Raw genomic sequence first — 15884 nt, 5'->3', positions numbered from 1 at the left:
CCTCCCTCGCCAAGTCTGGAACTGGTGCGCTGTCTGCCGGCACCAATGCCTCCTTGTCAGGGAGCAAGCCCCCCCCCGTGCCTCAGTGCCCCCTGACTGTCCTCATCTAGCCCCTCTCAGGGCAAGTTACAGTCTGTATGGGTTGCTCATCATCGGCATTGTCTGTCTCAACTACCTTGTTTACCAAGCCGGCATCATGATCTGGCTACAAATCCGGGGTCTTGTCTTTGGCCCCTCTCCAGGGGAAGCCTTGGCTGGCCCTCTCCAGCCCTTGTTGGCTATCCCCCCGTCTCTCCCTCCTAGGAGCTCCGGCTTCTTCAGCATCCAGCCCTCCACTGGCTCTCCCTCAAGCAAACTGTGCTCCTCCCTTTCTAGCTGACAGCTGGGCTCTCCTAGCCACCCCGGGCTTCTCTGAATATCTGACAGCTGGGCTCTCATTATCCTAACAGCCTCAGCTGGGTTCTTCAAGCCACCCTAAGGTTCAGGGCATGAGCCCTGGGCTTAAAGGCCCAGTGCAGGGCAGGCACCCTGTCACACACCTTCCCCTTTGGCTCGCGCTTCCCTTCTTCCACCAGCCCCAGCTGGGCCTCTCCTATCCCTTCCCTGGGGGTCTGGTTTCCCCTGGAGGCCTTAACTGCCTCCGGGCTTGCCCTCGCTGCCTCTGAGCATGCGCCGCAACGTCGGCGGGTCGGCAGGCGTGCTTCCCAGAGGGTCACCCCGCCAATGTCGGTGTGGGACGCCACTGCCCCATCGCTCACCCCTCTTCCCAGGGTTCCATCCCCTTCCGCCGCCTTGCTATTGGCTAGGGACCTAAAAAAAAAGTATGCGTTGTTATGGGTTCTCCCCGGCCTGTGTCAGACCTCAATTTTATAAGGCTGTAAGGCCAAGTACCATCTCAGGATCCGAGGATTGGTTTCCTTCATCGTCTGGATCCATCGTAATGGTGCATGGTCTGTTATCAAGGTGAAGGTCCCTCCTAGCAGATAATAGCGGAGTGCCTCTATTGCCCACTTAGCTGCCAGGGCCCCCTTCTCGATCGTGGCATATTGTTGCTCCCGCGGTAGTAATTTCCTGCTTAAATACAGGATTGGGTGTTCCTCCCCTTCCTGCTCCTGCGAGAGGACGGCTCCTAGCCCTCTGTCTGACACGTCTGTCTGTACTATAAATGGTTTAGTAAAGTCAGGTTGATAGAGAACTGGTGTCTGCGTCAATCGGTGCTTTACCGCTTGGAACGCTTTCTCGCACTGCGCGGTCCACTGGACCCTTTGGGGTCGTGTATTTTGGGTCAAGTCTGTCAAGGGCGCCGCGATCGTGGCAAAATCAGGGATGAATCACCAATAGTAATCCCAGGAACTGGCGGACTTGCCTTTTTGTGGTGGGGGCTTTATAGCTTCTTAGGGCCTCTACCTTGTCCACCTGAGGTTTTATCCTTCCCCGTCCCACCACATAACCTAAATAGGATACTTCCCTTTGTCCAAAGTGGCACTTACCAGGGTTAGCCATGAGCTTGGCGTCGGCTAGGGCTCCGAGGACCGCCTTTAGATGTTGCAGATGTTCCGGCCAGGTTTCACTATAAATGACAATGTCATCAATATATGCAGCAGCATACTCCCGATGTTTGCATAATACCTTGTCCATCAGCCTCTGGAACGTCGCAGCCGCCCCGTTCAATCCAAATGGCATTGTGATGAACTGGAACAGGCCAAATGGTGTGGCAAATGTGGTCTTGTCCTCAGAGGCTGGCGTCAGTGGGACCTGCCAATACCCTTTAGTGAGGTCGAGCGTAGATCTGTAGTGTGCTTTACCCAACTGTTCCAACAGTTCATTTACTCTGGGCATAGGATACGCATCAAATCGCGAAATTGCGTTGACTTTCCGGAAGTCTATGCAGAACCGTATTGGGCCGTCGGGCTTAGGCACCAAAACGATGGGACTGCGCCACTCGCTTCTCGATTCCCTGATCACCCCCATTTGCAACATCCGTTGCAGCTCTTCCTGAACAGGCTCCCACATTTTCCTTGGGAGGGGTCGTATGTGGTCCTGGATCTTTTTACCTGGGGTTGTCGCGATATGGTGGCTCATCAAAGGGGTCTTACCCAGTTGTGTAGTTAGGACCTGTTCTTATTCCCGAAGAAGGGAGTTCATCTCTCGGTGTTGTTCCTCCATCAACTCTGCCCCGATATGCGTTGCCCCTTCTGCCTTCAAGTCGCCTCCCCAGGGTCCAAGCTCTGGTTCGGGTGGCTGTAAGGTGATAAGCATACCCTCCCGTGCGTTCCACTTCTTTAGTAAATTGACATGATAGATCTGCTTGTCTTTCCGTTTTCCTGATAATTTGATTTCGTAATCAACTAGTCCTACCTGTCGTATGACCTTGAAGGGCCCTTGCCATTTGGCCAGTAATTTTGAGTCTGGCGCCGGTAATAGCAAGAGTACCCTGTCTCCAGGTTGGAATATCCTGGACTTGCCCCCTCTGTTATAATATTGGGCTTGCTTATTTTGGGCCTGGAGGAGGTTCTCTCTAGCCAGCTCCCCTACTGTCCGGAGTCGCTGTTGCAAGTCCAAGATATACGGTACTGTACCTTCACCCTGGAGTCCTGCTCCTCCCATGTCTCCCGCAATAAGTCCAGTATCCCCCAGGGTTGTCGGCCGTAAAGTAATTCAAATAGGGAAAATCCCGTTGAGGCTCGGGGCACCTCTCGCACCGCAAACAACAGTGCCGGTAGTAATAGGTCCCAGTCCTTTGGGTCAAGCTCAACAAACCGCCGCAACATGCCTTTTAATGTCTTATTGAAGCGTTCAACAAGTCCATCGGTTTGCGGGTGGTAAACTGAGGTACGCATGGTCTTAATGTTTAAGAGGCGGCAAAGTTCCATCACATTGGTCCCTTGGTCAGTTAGTATCTCCCTCAGGATTCCCACCCGGGAGAATACTTGCACTAATTCACGTGCCAGCGTTGCCGCTGTCGTGTTCTTAAGTGGGACGGCCTCGGGGTATCGGGTGGCATAGTCAATTATGACCATTATATACTGGTGTCTTCTTCGGGACCTCTCCAGGGGTCCTACCAGATCTAAAGCCACCTGGTCAAATGGCACCTCTACCACAGGGAGAGGGACTAGGGGGCCTTTTGGCATCCCTCCCTGAGCCATCCTCTGGCACTCAGGGCAGGACTCACAGAAGTCTCTGACCTTCTTATAAATCCCTGGCCAAAAGAAAAGAACGGTTACTTACCTGTAACTGTTGTTCTTTGAGATGTGTTGCTCATGTCCATTCGAAGTAGGTGTGTGCGCCACGTGCACCACGTCTTCCGGAGCGTTTTCCCTAGCGGTACCCGTAATGCCGGCAGGGCGCCCCCTGGAGTGGCGCCGCCATGGCGGGGCATAAGTACCCCTGCCGGCGCTGCCCCACCTCAGTTCCTTCTTGACGGATACTCCGACGAAGGGGAGGCAGGGTGGGAGTCGAATGGACATGAGCAACACATCTCGAAGAACAACAGTTACAGGTAAGTAACCGTTCTTTTCTTCTTCGAGTGGCTGCTCATGTCCATTCGAAGCAGGTGACTACCAAGCTAACCCCAAGGAGGAGGGGTCGGAACAGTCATAGCACCAGAGTCATAAAGGAAGGTGAACAATAAACAGATTTATTTGAACAAATAAACAGTGACAATTCACCAACCCAGAACAAAGACAACGAGATCTGTATATTTACATATTTACATCACAGATTCGAGGACTGCAGAGCCCACCCTTGCATCCTCCCTGGCCTGTTGAGGTAGCGCATAATGCGTTGTAAACGTGTGGAGGGGAGACCAGGTGGCTGCCCTGCAGATTTCTGTGATAGGTACTTGGGCGCCGAAGGCTACCGAGAACGCCTGCGCCCTGGTGGAGTGTGCCTTTACCCTGGGCGGGGTTTTACCCGCCAGTTGGTAACACTCTGCTATACATTGCACCACCCATCTTGATAATCTTTGGGTAGAAACAGGTGAACCTTTTCCCTTTCCCCCAAATGTGAAAAACAACTGTTGGGATTTACGGAAGGGCTTGGTTCGGTCGATATAAAAAGCCAGCGCTCGCTTGGCATCCAGGGAGTGTAGAACACGCTCCTTAGGGGATGCGTGAGGTTCAGGAAAGAACACTGGTAGATAAATCTCCTGGGATAGGTGAAAAGGAGAAGCCACCTTCGGGAGGAAGGTTGGATGAGGTCGTAGCCTCACATTATCGCGAGAAAAAACAAGGTAGGGCGGCTCTATGGTCAGCGCCCTTAACTCTGATACCCTTCTAGCAGACGTAATGGCTACTATGAAAACAACCTTCAATGAAAGGTGCTTCAGCGAACAGGTAGCCAAGGGTTCGAAGGGATGGGACATAAGCCTGTGGAGAACCAGGTTGAGGTTCCATTCGGGGTATGGAGCCCTCACCGAGGGATACAATTTCTCCAGCCCCGTAAGAAACCTTTTAACCACCTGGTTAGAAAAAAAGAGAGGCTCCTGCTGTACCCACATGGAAGGCGGAGAGAGATGCCACATGGACTTTAATAGACGAAAAGGACAAGCCAGAGGAACGAAGTTGAAAGAGATAGTCGAGAATAGCTGAGATAGGAGCCGAAGATGGCTCTACTCCTCTCCGGGACGCCCAAGACGAGAAGCGCCGCCACTTGGCAGCGTACGACCATCTCGTAGAGGGTTTCCTGCTGCTAAGGAGCACCATCTGTACCTGTCGGGAACATTCCCTTTCCGGTTGGTTCAACCACGGATAAACCAGGCTGTCAGGTGGAGAGACCGGAGATCCGGGTGAACCATTATTCTTCCGTCCCAAGATTGGGTTAGTAGGTCCCGAACTGGAGGAAGTACTATGGTGGCCCGGGCCAACATGTCCACCAGAATGGGGAACCAGAACTGTCTGGGCCACCTGGGGGCTATGAGGATGATCGAGGACCTGAAAGTTCTCGCTCTGGTCAACACACTGGAGATTAGTGGGAATGGGGGAAAAGCGTAGAGAATGCCCTTTGGCCACGTGGTCGTTAGGGCGTCTCCCTTGGAAAATTTCCCCAGCCCCAGCAGGGAACAGTAGTTCCTGCATTTTGTATTGTGTGCCGAGGCAAACAGGTCCAGGTGGGGATAGCCCCACCTGTGGAAAACCTGGCGGAGTACAGAATCCTTGAGCGACCATTCGTGGGCTCCAAAGGATCTGCTCAGTGTGTCTGCAAGCAGGTTCTTGCACCCGGGGAGGTATTCCGCCTGGGGCGAGATGTTGTGCGTGACGCATAGATGCCATAACAGCAGGGCTTCCTTGCACAGAGGTGGGGAACGTGCCCCACCCTGCTTGTTGAGGTAGAAAACCGCTGCAGTGTTGTCCATACGTACCAGGATGGAGCGGTGGGAGAGCCTTGGCAGAAATGCTTCCCAGGCTTTCCTCACCAGTCGTAGTTCCCGGATGTTGATGTGCAGGGACCGTTCGGACGGGGACCAGAGGCCCTGAGTTCTGTGGCCCCCGAGGTGTGTACCCCACCCTAGGTTGGATGCATCAGTGACCAGGGTCAGCGAGGGGGGAGGGGCATTGAAGGGAACTCCGCTGCGCGCTACAGATTCCTGGGTCCACCAGTGTAGGGAGTCCAGAATGTCTGGGGGCACTGTGATTATGGAGTCCCATAGGCTCTTGGACTGGCAGAAGGCCTTCGCCAGCCAAGCCTGCAGGGGTCTCATCCTCATCCTGGCATGTCGCACCGTGTAAGTGCATGCCGCCATATGTCCCAGGAGCCTGGAGCAGACCCGGGGAGTCGTGATGGGGGACCGGGTTAACTGTGCAATCAGCCCCCCTATTGCAAGGAACCTGCTGTGGGGCAGGAACGCTCTGGCCACCTTCGCATCGAGTAGAGCTCCCACGAACCCTATGCTTTGGGAGGGGGTCAGGGATGACTTCAACATTCACCAAGAGTCCCAGCCTTAATAAGAGAGCTCTTGTGAGTGACATGTGAGCGTCTACTTGCTCGTACGAGCGACCTCTGATTAACCAATTGTCGAGGTAGGGGAACACATGTACTCCTCGATTGCGCAGAAAGGCGGCAACCACAGCCATACATTTCGTGAACACTCTTGGCGCAGTACACAACCCAAAGGGGAGTACCGTAAACTGAAAATGGTGACCGCCCACCATAAACCGAAGGAACCTTCTGTGACTGGGCCTGATAGCCACATGGAAGTAGGCGTCCTTTAAATCGAGAGTCGTGTACCAGTCGCCCAGTTGTAGTACTGGGATGACCGAGGCTAAAGTTACCATTCTGAACTTTTGTTTTACCACTGCCTTGTTTAAAAACCGGAGGTCCAAGATAGGGCGGATTACCCCCCTTTGGTTTTGGGACAACAAAATAACGGGAGTAAAACCCCTTGACCCGCAAGTGCGGGGAAACCCTTTCTATTGCCCCTTTCGAGGAGTGCCCCCACTTCCTGAAGCAGGATGTGTTCGTGAGGGGTGTCCCTTATTAGGGACAGGGTAGGGGGCTTTGAAGGCAGTGGGCCCAGGAACGGGATAGAATAGCCCGTATGTACAATGTTGAGGACCCAGGCATCTGACCTTATTTGTGCCCATGCCTGGGCAAAATGGGAAAGCCGGGCCCCAAACGGGGGGCCCGGGTGGCAGACTGGTACGGGACTCTCTAGCTCTAAGTCAAAATTGCGGCTTGCCCTGATTGGAAGGGCCGTGAGGGCCTGCCCGTTGGGGTTCTGACCTGGGGCGACGACATCGACCCCTAGACCCTTGAGGGTGTGCAGCCGCCTCGGAACCTCCACCGGAGGGCCGGTAGCAGTGCCTCCAGAAGTCCCCACGGGGGATCTGGGGCTGTGCTCTACCCTGTTGCCTAAACGGCAGTTGATGCCGCTGAATAGCTGGCATATGTATGCCCAAGGACTTCAGGGTTGACCTAGTGTCCTTTAGGGTATGGAGCCTGGAGTCTGTATGCTCCGAGAACAATGTCTTCCCTTCAAAGGGCAAGTCCTGGATAGTGTGCTGGACATCCGCGGGGATCCCCGAAACATGGAGCCACGCCCTGCGGGGCATAACGACACCTGTCGCCATGGTGCAGGCTGCCGAGTCCACGGTGTCCAAAGCCGCTTGGAGGGCAGTTCTTGTGATGATTTTACCCTCAGAGGCCATAGCCCCAAACTCCTGGCGGTCCTCCACTGAGAGTTGGTCCTTAAATTTCTCGACTGCCCGCCAGGTGTTGAAGGCGTACCTGCTCAGCATCGCCTGCTGATTAGCGATACGGAGCTGCGGAGCACCCATAGCGTATACTTTGCGGCCCAGCAAGTCCAGCTTCCTAGGTTCCCTTGCCTTCGGTGAAGGACCGGGTTGGGGAAGCTTCTCCTTTTGGGCCGCAGCTTGCACGACCAATGAACCCGGAACAGGTTGGGAAAATCATGACCCGACTGCAGGACGAAATAATGCCTCTCTACCCCTTTTTGGGTAGGAGTCAGAGTTGCTGGCGTTTGCCACAGGGCATTAGTAATTTTTGAAACTGTCTTAAGTGATAGAGCGAATCATGCAGGGGTGTCCTCAGTGAGGATGTCTACCATCGGGTCGGTATCCACAATTATGGGCTCGACCGGAACAGCCAGGTTGGAAGCCATGCGCCGCAGGAGGTCTTGATGCGCTCTGGCATCCATTGATGGCAGCTCGGGCGCCGGTTCTGCCAGTGCCTCATTGGGGGAAGACGACGACGATGACTCCTGGACCAACAGGGGAGCCGTCGCGGTCAACTGCGGTGCCGATTGGGCGGCCCGAGCTTCTGTAGGGTCTGTTGCCGGCACCGATGGCTGCGGTGCCACTGGGTCTTGTGGCGCCTGGAGAGGGGAGGTGGGCGCCCTAGACAGGGATGCAGAGGGACGAGAGCGGTGCCCTGAAGCCTCCGACGCCATAGATGGTGGCGGCTGGCCCTGCCACTGATGATAGGCCCAGGGAGTCCAGAAGGGCCTCTGTGGGTGCGGGGGCCACACCTGTTGGTTGTGGTCCCTTCGGTGCCTGGATCTAGATCTGTGCATCGAAGAAGCTCCCGAAGACCCTGAGCGTACCGACACCGCATCCGAGTCCGAAGAGTAATCGGATTCCGGCCACGGGGGAGCCAACGAGGAGTGCGGCGCAAACTTGGCCATCGACTCCGGATTGCCTGCATGCACACGGCGCGGATGGGCTGTCTGCGGTGCCGGGGGACCCAGACCCGGTGCAGCGAACTCCGAAGGCACCGACAGCTGCGGCACCGGGGTGCCTAGGCCCGGTGCCGGTTGTCCAGTAAGTAACTGCGGTACTGGGGCACCCAAGCCTGGTGCCGTTTGAGGCGGCATTTGTGGCACCAAGGTACCCAGGCTCGGTGCCGTGTATGCCATTTGCAGCACCAAAGTGCTCAGGCTCGGTGCCATATACGCTATTTGCGGCACCGAGGTGCTCAGGCTCAGTGCCGTGTGCGTCAATTGCGGTACCGGGGTAGCTAGGCCCGGTGCCGGCTGCGTTGCCAGTAACTGCAGTACCGAGGTGCTCAAGCTTGATGCTGGTTGCGATGGCTGAAACAGTGGAAGTGGTGCCGCCTGGGGCTGCGGTACCGGGGTGCCCAGGCCCGGTGCCGATTGCGCCGACTGCAGCTGTGACACCTGCAACACCGGAGTGCCCAGGCCCGGTGTCGATTGCGGGGTGTCCAGGCCTGGTGCCGGTTGCGTGGCCAAAAGGTATGGCAGCGAGGTGCTCAGGCTCGATGCCGACCGAGCCGTGTCCGACTGTCGCGGTACCGGGGTGCCCATGCCCAATACCGGAGTGGACCACTGAGTCAAAGCCGGTGCCGATGACCGCACAGAGATGGACGCTGACTCTTGAGAAGCCAGATAGCCTTGGGAGTATGGCACCGGTACGGCCAAGCGGGGCTCTGGCAACTCTGAGAGCAAAGGCCTGCCATGACTCGAGGCTCCCTGGGCATGACGACCCGGCGTCATGAAGGAGCCCGTAGAAGCAGTGGGAGCCAAACCCAGCGTGGTTGGTCCCGACACATATGCCACTGTAGCATGCCAACCCTGGTTATGCAAGGGCGAAAGTGGCGCCTTTGGGGCTTGCCCCGTGGGCGACCTCGACCCGTCCGAGTCAACCGACGACGGCGGGGAGGTGGTAAGGCTGATTAAGTCCTGTGCCACTTCAAAGGTGTCCGGCGTAGATGGACAATGAGAGGGCAAGCGGCCCGGGCTCGCTGGCTCCCCTCGGTGCCGACGGTGCACTAGAGGGGAGGCGCGCACCGGTGAGCTAGCGGTGCGGTGTCCAGCTGACGCCGGCTTCTTGGACGGGGACCTGCCCCGGGACTTCTTCACCCTCTTAGAAGGGGGAGAGTGAGACCGGTGCCGCGAGCCCGCCGATGACGCCCGGTGCCGGTGCATGGCCTCGCGCGTGGAGGCCGGTGTGCTGCGCACCGCAGGCTGGTCCGGCAGTGCCGGTTGAAGCGCCGTCTCCATAAGGAGAAGCTTCAAGCGGGAAACTCTGTCCTTTCTGGTACGAGGCTTGAAAGACTTGCAGATCTTGCAGGCTACTGCCAAATGGGCCTCACCCAGACACTTAAGGCAGCTGTCGTGTGGGTCGCCCCTGGGCATAAACTTCCCACAGTCAGCACACGTTTTAAAGCCTTGCGGCCCTGGCATTCCTCACCCCCAAGGGGGCAAGGAACAAAACAAAAAACCTAACTATCTAACTACACAACTATTTACAAAGTGAGAAACGGGAACCATTAACCTATCTAAGCCTAACAGCTATATATAGAGCGAGAGAGAGACGCTCCAACGACCAACACGGAGGTAAGAAGGAACTGAGGTGGGTCAGTGCCGGCAGGGGTACTTATGCCCCGCCATGGCGGCGCCACTCCAGGGGGCGCCCTGCCGGCGCTACGGGTACCGGTAGGGAAAACGCTCCGGAAGACGTGGTGCACGCGGTGTGCACACCTACTTCGAATGGACATGAGCAACCACTCGAAGAAGAACCTCTGCGTTATGCGTTGTAGGGTCTTCTCTCACCCCAAATGTCCGGCCCAGGGATTCGCATGTGCCAGGTCTAATACCTGCCTACGGTACCTTGCGGGGACCAACAACTGGCTAACCTCTGTCTGCCTGTCGGCCGACCGCGCAATCCGATATAATTGATCGGCTCTTACCTCGAATCGCGGTGTCGGTCGAACAGCTGTCCCTGCGCCGGGGTCCCCAGTCTCTCCTGCCCCTTGTTCCCAGGCATGGGTTAAGGAGGGATCTTCCCGTTGGTCTCTTGTGAAGTCCTCATCCCCTCCTATTTCCTCCAAAGTGAGGGTTTTCTCAGGGTCCAGTTCTTCCTGCCGTGGGATATTCCCCTTTTCCAGTCCTCCATCCCTGCTGGTGGCGGTTGCTCCTGCTCCTCCCAGTCACGCAGGATGCGTCTGAAACCCGGCCAGTCCCGGCCCAGTAGTACTGGATACACAAGCTTTGGGGCTAACGCTACCCTGCAGATCACCTCGTCTACCCCATCCGACAGACGGACCCATCCCGTGGGGTAGGCACTAACATCTCCATGGATGCATTGCATCGAGATGGTTCCCCCGGCCGCCTCCCACTTTGGGACCAGCTCTGTTCGTACCATTGTCTGGCTGCACCCAGAATCCACCAGGGCGGTCACTGGCCTTCCCTCTAGCCATACCTGCAGGGTAATCTTTGTCCTGTCCTGCGGTCTCGCCCGTAGGTCAGCAGCCATCACCTGGCCATACGCACCCTCTGTATGGGTGTCGCCCGCTCGCCGGCCTCCTGCTTGTCCCGGCCCATAACGCTTCGGGGCAGGACTCCAGTCTGGGCTCCCTTGCACATTGGTTTTGCCCGGGTCCAAACCACCTTCCGTCTGCCCTCTGGTTTCCCTTACCATCTTGGGCTGGTGGTCCTGAGTCTTTTCCCTGGCGGTTTGTTGCCTCCACCTTCTCCCCGTGCTAGCCGGGGTTCCTTGGGTCCGCTTAGGGCACAGCCTCCAGATGTGGCCTGGCTCCCCGCAGGCCCAACATGTCCATGCCTCCCCTGTTGCCTTCACACGGGTTGCTATCCCTCTGTCCCTATTCGCTGGGTGGGGCCTCCTGGCTCCTGCCCCGTAGGGGCACTCCCTTCTCAGGTGTGCCCTGTGCCCACAGGCAAAACAAGTTTTCAGTTTCAGCCCTTGCCCCCAACTCTTGGAGCCTGGTTTACTAGGGAGTCCCGGGTCCCACCTTTGTAGTGGTCGGCTCCCCCTTTTCCAGGGCCGAGCCTATAGGGCCTCCCAGGCCCTCCAATACTTATTCATTATTATTATTTTTTTCCTCCCAACTCCCCGTTCTAGTCCTGTGGCCTACTGACCACCACTTGCTCACAATAACCCCCTTTTCACCTCAGGGTGGGGTTACAGTGCCCACGTTCTCCACCATCTGTCAGGGAGCAAGCCCCCCCATGCCTCAGTGCCCCCTGACTGTCCTCATCTAGCCCCTCTCAGGGCAAGTTACAGTCTGTATGGGTTGCTCATCATCGGCATTATTTGTCTCAACTACCTTGTTTACCGAGCCAGCATCATGATCTGGCTACAAATCCGGGGTCTTGTCTTTGGCCCCTCTCCAGGGGAAGCCTTGGCTGGCCCTCTCCAGCCCTTGTTGGCTATCCCCCCGTCTCTCCCTCCTAGGAGCTCCGGCTTCTTCAGCATCCAGCCCTCCACTGACTCTTCCTCAAGCAAACTGTGCTCCTCCCTTTCTAGCTGACAGCTGGGCTCTCCTAGCCACCCGGGCTTCTCTGAATATCGGGCAGCTGGGCTCTCATTAGCTTAACAGCCTTAGCTGGGTTCTTCAAGCCCCCTAAGGCTCCGGGCATGAGCCCTGGGCTTAAAGGCCCAGTGCAGGGCCAGCGCCCTGTCACAGCCTCTCCTAGCCACCCGGGCTTCTCTGAATATCTGACAGCTGGGCTCTCATTAGCCTAACAGCCTCAGCTGGGTTCTTCAAGCCACCCTAAGGTCCAGGGCATGAGCCCTGGGCTTAAAGGCCCAGTGCAGGGCAGGCACCCTGTCACACTCCTCCATCAGCATCTTGATCATTCGCACTGTGGGAGACTTCTGATTTCCAGCACTGTTTGTGTCTCAAATAGTACTGATGGACCGGTACCGACTACAGCACTGTGATCTTGATGAATCCCACATGCAACCTTCTCAATCTCCATTGCTAGCTAGATACTCCCGCATTTACTGAAATCACTGGCCAGGCGTCAACTTCCCGGAGACTCGACCATGATGTTCCTTGAGCGATCCCTTTGGATCTGCAGGAGGCTTTACATCCTTTGGGCAGGTCCCAGGTTTCTGCTGTGATATTACGTTTTGTCCAAGAGAGAGAGTGATTTTCTAGCTGCTGCTTCAGTTAATTGATCTGCTTGCAGGGCCTTTGTCTGCCTTAAAAGGTCATGGATCCTAAACTGCCTTTTTGGTTGGGTATTTTTCATTCACACCTCACACACATTCCACAGGTTACATACGTATTCATAAGCAATATGGTTCCTAGGTAAGTAACCAGAAACCTACCATAAATTGGATTACTTGACATACTAAAAGGACCTGTGCCACATCCACACCGCAATCACGTTTTTCCGAAAGTAAATAGAAAGAACAGAGGGTTCTTCCAGTGTTGGTAATTCTTTTTCTACAAGGAAGAAGCCTTTTTCTGAAACAGCTCTTTCGGAAAAAGGCATGTGTGAACGGGGAAGAGGGTTTTTTTCCCCGGAAAGAAGAGGCCTCCAGGAAATAACACAGGTGCCCTGGTGGACATGCCGTCCAAAGTAATCAGGACTCTAATTCCTGTCTCTTGACCCCTCTTAAAGCTACAGGCACCCTGGACGAGCCTTGTGGCAGGAAGCCAGCCTGAGAGCAGCACCTCACCACACGGCTCTCCCTGCCACAGGCCTTGCCACCCATGGCAGAGCCTCAAGCCTCCTGCAACCCTCCTGGCCCTCGCAGGGAGCAGCCCCAGGGGTCCCAGGACCCATCCAGGAGGACCAAGAGGTGGGCACCCTCCTGGTCAAGAGTGGAGATCCTGTCCCTCCTCAAGCTGTGGGGTGAGGAGGAGACACTGAAGAATCTCCGCTTTAAGTGGCGTAATGCTGACATTTATGGCACGTGGCAGAGTCCCTGGCAGAGCACGGACACCCACCCTGGACTTTAAAACAGGTTTGGAGTAAGGTGAAAGAGCTCCGTCACGGATCCGTCCGGGCCAGAGAGTGCAGCTTGAACTCAGGGGCAGGACCCCACATCTGCCCCGTTACAGGAGCTCACCAAATCCTGGGGGGTGGGGAAACGTCTCCCACACTCATCATCGTGGATTCCGGCCTTGAGATCCAGTTGTTGCCCAGCCATGGAAGAGGCGGAGACCATCACCCTGTCCCTGGAGCTGGTGCCTGTCACCCAAGATATCTACCAGACCTTGTCAGACACCAGGGAGGGATGTGCAGGTGAGTGATACACACAGGATGGGGGAGGCTGGCACACAGGAGGTGGGGTGGGAGTGTCGCTTGGGATGCTCAGCCTGGACATCATGCTGCAGTCCACACAAGTGGAACCATGTGCAGTGTTATTGTGTGGCACGTGGACACAGCAGGCAGTCCTTGAGCACAGGTGGGATCTAGCTTCCAGGCTTGGGGGAGGCCACACACACGTCCTGCCAAAGGGGGGGAGGTTAGCCACAAGGGCACAGGCATGACCCCAGACACACGGAGGAGTGTCGCACACAGCACTGGGGCATGCCTGCATGTGTGAGGCACCACCTGCTCCCATGGGCAGCGTTGCAAGCTGCAGGTATGTACAAAGACACCAGGGAGGGCCAGGCTGCTCCCGGCTCCTATGCCGCCCATGAGGGAATCCCACTGTGGCTGGACACTTCCCTTGTCTGCTTGTCCGGGGGCAGGGGGTTGGGAAGCGGGCAGCACGGTCCCCTGGGCATCATGGCTTGCTATGCAGGCCACACATGGCCTTGCTCCCAGGACATCCCCCTCCTCTGCCCTGAGGGCTGTTGGGCACTGCTCACAGAGCATGGTCTCAGGGACAGTGTCTGCATGGATGACTGATCTCCTCTCCCTCTTTGTGTTCTTCAAAGCTGGGCCTGAGGGCCGAGCCACACCACCAGAGCCTGGGGGACCAAAAAGGCGTGCCGGGGTCCAGGAACACCTCATGCACCAGCATGTCACCATCCTGTATTACATGCAGCAGACCCTGGTGCAAAAGGTCTGCAAGGACTCCAAGTGGTAGAACCATGCATGGGACCAGCTCATGCAGTGGTTTGATAACGTGTCATCATGTCATGCATGATGGCACAACCGCCTGCTGCCGCTGCTCCTGGCTTCCACCCTTCCCCCTCCCCCCCTCCCCCACTATGTCCATTCCCCCTCTGCCCCCTCCCCAGGTGATGCCCATGGCTCATCCCCTTACCCCCCTGCCATCCCTGACCCCTCTCCAGCCCCCCTGTGGTCCCTGGACCCACACAACCCCAACGAGGTCCCCGCCCCCAAGGTGGCACATCTAGCTGGTCCTGACGCCACTCTGAGCCCCCCTCCTCTCCAGGTTATGAACCCACCTCCCCCTGCCCATCTCTTTGTAATGAAAGATAAATACAGAGTTCATTTTGTTGAAAACTAAACAGGTGTTTTTATTGAGAAAGGGAAGGGGCAAAGGGAGGGGACTCAGCCCTAGATCTAGTTGCCTTTAGTTTCTCTAAGACCTTGTTTTAAAATTAAAGATCACCTATCTTTGTAAGGTGATTGACTTGATATTTTGTAGAAAGACCTGAATTCTGGAACTAGGTGCCTCTATTAAGAGACAAAGTTGAAGCCAAAGACCCTATCATCTATAGGTTATAAATTATAAAGTATGCATACAGAGGAAAATCTTGGGAAGATTTAACTTCTGGAACTGCCAAAGAAGATATCTGAGATTTAAAAAGTGTTCTTGTGCCTGAACTAGAGTCTTTTTAAAGGTGAGATTGCAACAGAATGGCAGGAGATCTACTTTTCCCAATTCTGAGAATATCTTGGCACAAAGTTTGAAATTAGCAGCATTTGTGGATTCTACTGATCTGAAGATGGAATCAGCTAATTGTGGAAATGCTTCCCTATTGGATCTGCACTCTGTTCAGACATCTCCACAGAAGAGAATACTAACAGTTTCAAAACTTTTGTAAAGTTTTCCATAGATTCCATACAGATACATATTCAGAACATGCCCAGGCAGTGGAACTAACCAGTATCTCTTTAATCTTGGATCTGATAAAGGGAGCTGCTCCTGCTACTCTTTGAAGTGTAACTGCATTTGATAATAAAAATTAACACATGTGCATTTTCCAACTCCAAAATTATTTCCCACAGGCCGATAGCAATCCAGCAGTGCAGGTTTTGAGTTCATTTGGTACTCATTTCTCCACTGTCTATACAGCTGTCATTCTGATATCACTGTGTTGGAGGGCTGCGGTGAGCTTGGCACACAGCTCTAGGAATGTGGCTTTTTGCATTAAAAAATTCTGAAGCCACTGTTCATCATCCTAAACCTACAGTATGATCCTACCAATCAGAGCTCATTTTTGGGCCCAGAAGGAGCATTCCACTATCTACAGATGCTCCATGATGGCTGCTACACAGCATGCAAACTGTCCTCAATGAAACTGTCATGTCCTTTATTGTTGTGGTACTTCTTAGAATCTGCAAATACAGGAGAATCATGGCATGTATTTGCAACATTCATGAGAATGGTGCAACGCTCAGGGACTGGATGAAACTGAAAAGTTCTGCATGGGCTTGTGTAATTTTTTAAAAACAAGTTGCAAAAATTATGGAATATGAATGTCATTATGGGATGGAGACAGTTGCATGCTGG

The sequence above is a fragment of the Pelodiscus sinensis genome, chromosome 1, assembly GCF_052426305.1.
Source record: "Pelodiscus sinensis isolate ZL-2025 chromosome 1, ASM5242630v1, whole genome shotgun sequence".
NCBI classification, from domain to species: Eukaryota; Metazoa; Chordata; order Testudines; family Trionychidae; genus Pelodiscus; species Pelodiscus sinensis.
This window is presented reverse-complemented; position numbering follows the sequence as displayed.